The sequence below is a fragment of the Tauraco erythrolophus genome, chromosome 17, assembly GCF_009769465.1.
Source record: "Tauraco erythrolophus isolate bTauEry1 chromosome 17, bTauEry1.pri, whole genome shotgun sequence".
Classification (NCBI taxonomy): Eukaryota; Metazoa; Chordata; class Aves; order Musophagiformes; family Musophagidae; genus Tauraco; species Tauraco erythrolophus.
In genome coordinates, this window is record NC_141481.1 from 16825968 (window position 1) to 16835250 (window position 9283).

Below are 9283 nucleotides of genomic sequence, written 5' to 3' on the forward strand. Positions count from 1 at the left end.
AGCCAACTCACATATTCAGCAACCAGCCCACCTTCGCTGTGCTGGTAGCACTGCCTGTCCTGGATCCACCTTCCTCTAAAGCACTGGTTTAGGTGAATTTTTAACTTTCCCTTGGTCTTGGAAGAGGGAAATGTCTAAACTTTTCAGACAAGACCTGTTTCCCTCTGACCTTTGTGTGCTGAGGATGGTTGGTGCTGTTGTGCCAGATGGGAACTGGGAACGTGCTGGCAGCTGGGGTGGCAAAAGAAAGATCCTTATCTCCTCCCTTCAGGGATCTCCTCAGTGTTGGCTCAGTTGTGTCTCCCTTCTCTCACCCCTGGCTTCCCAGCACGACTGCCAGCAGCCCGAGCACGTGACTTACCGGATTTACGTGCTGGCAGAGATCTATGAACCTGACAGAGCGCCCAAAGCTGCCAGTTTTTCAATTGCTCTTAATGAAACGAGGCTGTTCCTTTGCTTTTACACACCTCTTTGATCCTGAAGTGAAGTGATGCCACTCGCACGTGGTGCTACAGTCCTGGGAGAGGCCTCGAGAGCCTTTTGGCTCCAAACTGCCAATTCCAATCCAGCAGCCGTAAGAGGTGCCAGCTGTTGGCACAGGCGCTGCCTGCACTCCTGCAGGAAGTGGCCGTGGGGACACCGGCTGCCTCTCTGGGGTAAAGGGGCAACCAGCTTGCCCTTGGGCAGCAGCAGAGCTTGCCCACATGTGTTCCGGGCTGTGCTGCCTCCCCAGCTCCATCCGCCACCTCCGTGACTGCTGCGGGATGCTCAGCCAGGCACGGAGGAGCAGCAATAGCAGATGTCTCCAGCCATGTCTCCCCGGTGCTGGCAGGGCACGGGGGTCTATCAAGGGCACTGAGCTCTGTAATCCCCAGTGGGGATGTGGGACACAGCAGGGGCACCCCAGGGACACTTTGCAGGAGGCTGGTGTGGCCAAAGACTGCGCCAGCTCCCTGCAGAGCTCTGCCAGGGAAACAGCACTTCGAGGAGAGCAAGGATTGGGAAGAGCAGCAGGAGATCCTGGAAAGGTTCCTCCCGTGCCAATCTTCCCAGCCCACGGAAACCTTCCCTGCACATTTCTCCACCACTTTCAGAGCAGAGTGACACACTGGGAGACTCCAGCTTGGCACCCAAGGCTGTGAGGCTGCGAGCCAGCGTGCCTTGGGGGGCAAGGGAAGAGGGAACCCAACCCTGGGGGAAAGGAGCCTGAGAAATCTGGTCCTTGCCCTAACAAGTGCCCACACCCAGGCAAGGCAGCACGGTCGCTTCGTTCCCCCAAGGAACACATCTTTCCCTAGAATAAGACCAGATGGCAACTCCCCATCCCTTCTGCTTTTATGCAGCCGCTGTTCCCAAGAAAAATGGTTGTTCCCAGCCCGCCAGCCTGTGCGGAGCAGATCCCTCTGCCCATGGCCAGCGGGGACCCAAGCATTTGTACGCACACACTCCCCGTACGGCAGCAAATCCGTGATGTTGGGCAGCTGGTAACAGCCAGGAGCAGGGCGGGGGGTCGTGTAGCCGTGCGTGCTCCTGGCGCTGGGAGACAGGCAGGAGCAGGGATCGTCTTCTGGCGAGTCTGGAGGAGCAGAAGGTGCTGGATCCGCTTCCCAACTTTCATGGCAACCATCATCCCAGCGTTTCCCTCCTGGGCGGTGGCACTCGACAGTGAAAAATGCCAGTGCTGGGATTGCACCATCTAGCACTGCAGTAAAGTTAAGGAGTGGGAAGAAACTAGGACAAATGGGAAACGTTCTCAGCAGAAGTCATTGTGTTTGTCCCTGCCCAGCAGCTCACAGGATATGGTGTCCAGGGAAGCTCTCCTGCAAGTCCCCGCGCCACCGGCTGCCCTGGAGGAAGGTGCTGCTGGGCATTACGGGGTGTCTGCCCTGCTCACACTCCCTCCTGCCCTTGCAGGGAGCAGCAGGAGTCTGGAAGGGAGGGCAAGGAGCACCACAGAGGTGGTGGCACAAAGACAGCAGTAGTGAACCTCAGCCCCCCAGCCAAAGTCCTTGCCTGGCTACTGCCCTGGGGCGACAGGGCCTTGGGGAAAGCAAAGGAACCGAAGGAGAAATCGTTTAGCAATTTTCCTCTTCCCAACATCCGCATTTTCCTGCTGGCTGGAGGAGGTGAGATGAGGAGCCAGCACACCCTGTGTCGGATCCAGGCCGTGTGTCCGGGCTGGCATGGCTGCGCTGGAGACTCCCTGGCACGTCCCCTCCACAGCGCCTCTGCCCACCCATCCTGCATTTGCATGGTGAAGGGCAGGTAAGATGGATTCCTGGCACCAGCCAGCACCTCTGGAACAAGTTTAACCCTGAAACCGGGTATGGGCTGGGCATGGCTGGGGTTTCTGAACCAGGCAGATGGTCTGAAACAGCGTGATGGGCGTCCCCACTGCTGGTGATGGGGTGGTCCCAGTGGCTGCCCCCTGGGAATAACACCTTGGGAGATGGGAGATGCCAACAGCCAACAAGGGAAGGTGGCAGAGAACAGTTTGAGCCTGTGATCCCAGGGACGTGCAAGCCAACAGCAGGGAGTAGGAGTGGGGTTGGAGGCTTGATCTGCCAGCACGGGGCCTGATTGCTCCTTTTGGATGCTGACAAGCGAGTGATGGGAGATATCAGAGAGGGACATCCCCAAAGCAAGCTCTCCCTAGCTGCCTGGTATCACGTTGCCCTTTTCTGGCAGCATCCTGTGGGTTTCTCCCGTGTCCTTGCTGAGTCTACCACCACGTGTCCTGCACGGTCCCCATCCCAGGTGTGAGCTGAGTCACCGGGATGCCGCTGCGCCTTGTTGCAACATCTCTCCTCTTCTAGGAGCCTGTAAATACTTTCTTTGGCAAGACACTTGTTTTGATCTCATCACTCAGCTTCCTTCAAAGGCTGGCACAGAGAGGAACTGCGTGAGGCAACAGGGAAGGTCACGGAGAGAGACGAGGCTGCGCTAATTGAGGAGGATCAAACCCAGGCTTGAGCAGGGGTGTGGGCAGGTGGCTCAGCCTGGGCTGACATGAGGCTCTGATGTGTCACCGCAGGCACCGACTGCCCCAGATCCTCCCCAGGACCATAGTCACCTACGACCTTCTGCAGCTGGCTGCAGGCATCAGCTGAGGTGGGGCCAGGGTCCCCACACTGCCGTTGTCCCTGGCAGACGGACTTCTGCTCCGCTGGTGTCTGTTGAACAAGCTGGGAAGCACGGGGCCGTGGGTCCCAGCTGTGGCTTTGCAGACGGGCACGGGGTTGGGCATCTCCCAGTGCAGCCCAGTGGGAGATGGGTCCCCAGCACAGGCCACCCAGTGGGGACACTGCTTCTGCGGCCACCTCGTCCAGCGCAGCAGCACCCTCCAAGCAGAGCACGGCCGGTGGGGAGAAGCCCAGCGGCGACTCTGTTACGGGGCCAGACCTGTGGGTTGAAACTCACACCGGGTGTTCCCGGAGTTTGTTGGGTTACAAACCCTCGGCTTTTGCCAGCAACGAGAACAAATCTGCTGAGGCGGGGAGCGGGGTCTCCCCTTCCAGCTCGATGGGTCCCATCGGTGCCATCACGGGGTGTCACTCTGTGTTTGTACACAGCTGTTTTTAAAGCTGATGTTGCTGCTTCCCTCTCTCCCGTACTGAGACAGCTTCAGCCTTGCCCCGGTTCTGAGTTTAGTTTTTCCTCTCCCAGGGGCCTGCCGGGACACGGCGGATGACTACGAAACCTCACACCCGTCGAGGTGAAAAGATGGCAGGAGAAAACCATCTCTGAAGCCATCAGTGCAGCGTTCACCTAAACGGAGAGCCCAGAAAAGCTGCTTCTCTTTCTCACGTGGAGAAAGGCCGCGGCCTGAGGCTGCCCTGCTGCCCTGCCTGGAGGGGGTGAGGGTCACCCTGGCACCCCAAATACCCCCAGGCACTTCATAGCACCAGGGAGTCGACTGAGGGGGACCCCACACCCCTGTTCACACAGCAGAGCTGCGTCAAGCCATGGATGTCCCTGTCCCTGTCTCTCTCCCCACCCTCCTCTTCCTCCTCCCTCTCCTGTAATGTGCCCATGGCAAACTTTCCCCCCTACCGTGTTCCTGGCATCAGCAGCCAGGCTTGCTCCTCCAGCCCCTTCGCCTGCCAACTTGGCAGCTGGCAGTGGGAGCGGGCAGGGTCCGGGCAGGGCTGCCAGCCACCGCGAACCCCCTCCTCTGCCGGGAACCCCCTCCTCTGCCAGGAACCCCCTCCTCTGCCGGCACTTTCATCCTTATCTGGAAGGTTCCACTCGGCAGCCGGAGTGGCCCCAGAGTGGCTCCAGAGTGCTCCGTTCCCACGGATGCTGCCCAGCTGGATGGGGCCACAGCTGGTGCGTGCTCCCAATAACTGGGGCAGGGCACAGTGTGGAGCGCTGCGGTCCGGGATCGGGATGGATGGACGGACGGACACGCTGGCACAGCCCGTGCCCCAGGAACCAGGGAGGGTTCCACTTGCACCCGCGGTCCTGACAGAGCACGCGACCCCTGGGTCGTGTACACGCACAGCGCCTTGCACACACACAGTCCCCTACACACACACCTTTGCACACCTGCAGCCCCTTACACACACACACTCCGGTGTTCCTGCAGGCACTCCTGGGCATGCACGCGCAGGACACGTGCTCACGTGCACTGTCCTGAACACGTGTGTGCACACACACATTCCCACACATCTGTGTACACATGCAATGCCCAGTGCACACCTTCGTACACCCCTGTGCACGCACACCATGCCCGGTGCACACACAGGTGTGCAATGCCCTGTACACAGGCACCGGTGCACACACACACACTTATGTGTGTACATGCAATGCCCCGGGTGTATGTGCACACGCAGAGTAACGCGTGTGCACAGTAATCGTCACAGAACCATGGAATGGTTTGGGTTGGAAGGGACCTCAAAGATCATCCAGTTCCAACCCCCCTGCCATGGGCAGGGACACCTTCCACTACACCAGGTTGCCCAAAGCCTCATCCAACCTGGCCTTGAACACTTCCAGGGATGGGGCAGCCACAGCTTCTCTGGGCAACCTGTGCCAGTGCCTCACCACCCTCAGAGGGAAGAATTTCTTCCTTTTATCTAATGGAAATCTCTGCTTTTTCAGTTTAAAGCCATTGCCCCATGTCCTGTCACTACACACCCTTGTCCAAAGCCCCTCTCCAGCTTTCCTGTAGGCCCTTTAGGCACTGGAAGGTGCTGGAAGGTCCCCCTGGAGCCTTCTCTTCTCCAGGCTGAACAGCCCCAACTCTCTCAGCCTGTCTCCATAGCAGAGGTGCTCCAGCCCAAAGCATCATTTTCGTGGCCTCCTCTGGACCCGCTCCAACAGCTCCATGTCCTTCTGATGTTGGGGACCCCAGAGCTGAACGCAGTATTCCAGGTGGGGTCTCCTGACAGCAGAGCAGAGGGGCAGAATCCCCTCCCTCGCCCTGCTGCCCACGCTGCTCTGGGTGCAGCCCAGGACACGGTTGGCTTTCTGGGCTGCCAGCGCACGGTGCCAGCTCATGCTGGGCTTCTCCTCAACCAGCACCCCCAAGCCCTTCTCCTCAGGGCTGCTCTCCATCCATTCTCTGCCCAGCCTGGACTTGTGCTTGGGGTTGCCCTGACCCACGTGCAGCACGTTGCACTTGGCTTTGCACACTCACACACTCTCACACACTCACACACACACTCACACACACACTCTCACACACACTCACACACACACTCACACACACACACTCACACACACTCACACACACACTCTCACACACACTCACACACACACTCACACACACACTCTCACACACACTCACACACACACTCACACACACACTCTCACACACACTCACACACACACTCTCACACACACTCACACACACACTCACACACACACTCTCACACACTCACACACACACTCACACACACACTCTCACACACACACACACACACACTCACACACACACTCTCACACACTCACACACACACTCACACACACACTCTCACACACACACACACACACACACTCACACACACACTCTCACACACTCACACACACACTCACACTCACACACACACACTCACAGTCACACACACACACACACACACACACACTCACACACACTCACACTCACACACGCAATGACGCACACACCCTCCCGCCCTGGCCCCGCCCGCCGGTGCGGCGCGTGCGCGGGGCGGGGCCGGTCCCGGCTATCGGGGCGGGCGGGGCCGCGGGACGGAGCCGGGGCCGCGATCGCAGCCGCAGCCGCCGCCGCCCGGCTCGGTGAGTGAGCGAGCGCCGGCGGGAGCGTGAGTACCGGCCGCGCGGGGGGCGCCGGCCCGGCCCGGCGGGTGGGTGCGCGGGGGCGGCGGCCTTTCCGCGGCCGGTCGGCGGGGCCGCCCCGCCCGGGGCTGCGGCAGCCTCCGGGGCCCTTCGCCCGGCTCCGCCCGCCGCGGCAGCCGGGGCAGCGCCGTGGACGCCTCCGCGCTGCAGCCCGGTCCCGGTGGGTGCCCCCCGCGTGGGGCCGGAGCCCGCGATGTCCCGGGGCGCGCTCAGCCCCCGCCGTCGCCGTGTGCGGTCGGCGCGGATCGCGTCCCCCCGGGTACCGGCAGGGCCTGGGGATGCTGGGCCGCAGGCGGGATGGAGGAGGCGGCCGTGCGCCCGGCTCCCTGCCAGATTCTGCCGGGGATGCCCCTACGGGCCTGCATCGCCCGTGGCACCCGGGAGAAGGGTTGCGCCTCGGCCGTGACCTGCCCGGCACCTTCAGCCGCGGCGGGTGCCCCGTGTCCCCCCTCCCCGTTGCGCTGTGGGGCGGAGACACCGGCTGGTGGGGGCTGCCAGGGACCGAGCGAGCGCCCGGCGTCGGGCCGAGCAGGTACCGCCGCCGCAAACGAGTTCCCGGCAGTGTTAACTTGGGTCTGCGGGGTTCGGGCGTGTGAAACCGCCGGTTCTCAGGCTATTGCTCCGTCTGCTCTTAGCCCGCGGCAACCGCAGCCCGAGCGCGGGTAGCCCCCGAGGGCAGGGACCTCCCCTGGGCGCCGCGTGCCGTGGGCTCGCTGCGTGTCCTGCCTGGCCCTGGCAGAGATGCGAGCGCTCGTGCCAACCAGCCCCTGCAAGAAAACCCCCACCGGGCTCCAGACCTTATTCCTTTGCCAAATCCATGCGGCCACTGCGTTCGCAGAGAATTTGGCTCTTTATGTGCATCTGCAAACTCTCTGGACAAGCAAAAAGGGTATGACCAGCTCTGATGCGGCAGCTTCTTCCCTTCTCTCCCACCGCTGCCCGAGCGCAGGGGCTTGTTGTGGACGTGTCTCAGTCGCCCAGGCACCTGCCAGGCTCCCCGGGCACACTCCGGGGCAGTGACCGGGCCTAAACTGACCCCTCTGGTTCTGCAAACAGGAAGGAGCCTCAGCGCTTTTTGTGTTTATTTCAGCGTTTTAAGGCTTGAAGTTCCCATCCGGGGAAAAACCGGACCCGGAGGGGACCTGGTGAGGTGCTGTGAGGCTGCTGGGTCCTGCTCACAGCCTCCTCGGAAGTTTGATCGCTCTGTTTGCACAGCTTCTCCCGCAGCGGCAGGTGGAGGTTTTTATGGTCTGGTTGTCGTGACTCTCGTGTCTCTGGGAACGGCGAGAGAGGGACGGAAAAACCAGCAGCGAGAGCTGCGTGCCGCTGGAGAGCCGCGGCTGATCTGGCGGCCACCGGTGCCGGCTGCTTTTTGGAGGACGGGACTTCCTGGACATGCGGGTGTTGGAAATCACTCGCTCTTCCTGAAAAACGCTGGCCGAAAAAAATATATCCTCCCCCCTGCCGTGGGTGCTCATGCTTTTAATTTCCAGCACGGGCGCTGCGGGGAGCAGACAGGCGTTTCCCGCTGCGGCGGCAGCGTGTGAAGCACCCGGGTACCGACAGCCCTCGCTGGGGACACGATGCCACTGCACTGGGCACCGTGAGGTCCCTGGCACGACCACGGAGACGGAGGTGCCCAGTAGGGTCGGCAGCTCATCCTCTAGGGATGACACGGTGCCTCTGCAAGTCGGAGGGGAGAAATGCTGATTTTATATTAAAAAAAAAAAAAAAAAGGCAACGTCTGCCATTTCCAGGCTTCGTTTCTATGGGAACGGGACATCAGAAGAGCAGAAATGTGGTGAGCGCTCTAAAATAACTGCCAGCTCCTGGCAGCACGTGGCCTTTGCTCGGCTCACCCGGCCCTGTCTGCTGAGATGGCATCCAGGGACGGCCGGCTCCCGGCGGCAAGGCGGTGTGGAAGTGGGTCAGGAGGTGGGATGCTGTGGCCTTGATCCCTGCCGATCCTCAGCCTGTCCTCCTCTAAATCCACTGGCAGGAGAGCTCTGGTCCAGGCTGGCAGCTGCTGTGGCCACCACGTTATCTGACACAGCTCCGCGCTGCGCTTGGCAGCATGGCAGGGGCTGGTGGTGCCGGGCAGGCGGTGAGGACCTGTCTGGCTTCCACCCATCTGGGCTGTGGGCAGGCAGGAGGGTCTTCTTCCTCACTGACCTCCCTGGAGATGGCCACGGTGAATCCACACTCGCCTATTTAGGAGAATCTTCCTCCCACTGCAGTTGGGCATGGATAACAGGGAATTTCCAGCGATGGGGAGAGGACCTGGGTTGTTCTCCCAGAAGCTGGTGGTGGTCATCTCTTTCATCCCTCAAACGGTGCCTCTGGTGTTGCCTTGAAGGGGCCGTGCACGACCCTCCTTTCCTGCCAAAAGTGGTCCCAGATGTGGGCAGGGGGTGAATAGGGCCCTGCCTGAACTGCCTGTGGTCATGGATATCTCAGGGCTGCTCCAGGCAGCACCTTCCAAAAAAGACTTTCCCTTCTGCGTTGAAAAAAATCGTTCTGTGTATGCCCAGAGCCTGGAAAGCCTTTTTTGCTCTCAAATCTGGTAAGAGTAGCCCTGTTGTAACTGAGCTTCTTCCTTCTTTCATTCTCTTCCTTCTTTCATTCAAGCAAAAGGTCCAGTACGGGTTTTCTTGGGACCCTTAAAAACTTGGAAAAAAATTTATTGGCAATAATGAAGTTTTCCGCCTTTGCTTAGTGTTTGTGTTACCCAAGAGCTGCTTGACATTTTCTCAGTGACGTACCGACTCCGACGGCAGCCGTAGGACCCGGGCGGGTGGGAAGGGGGGGGTCAGCTTGTGTTTGAGGGTGCGGCGGGGCGAGCAGCCAGGAGAGACGTGGGAGCAGGAGGTGGGATCTCCGCGGGGACAGCAGCCTTCTCCGGCCTGACCTGTGGCGTTTGTCCTCTTCAAAACGAGCAAAAAGTTTCATTCCCTTAATTTGC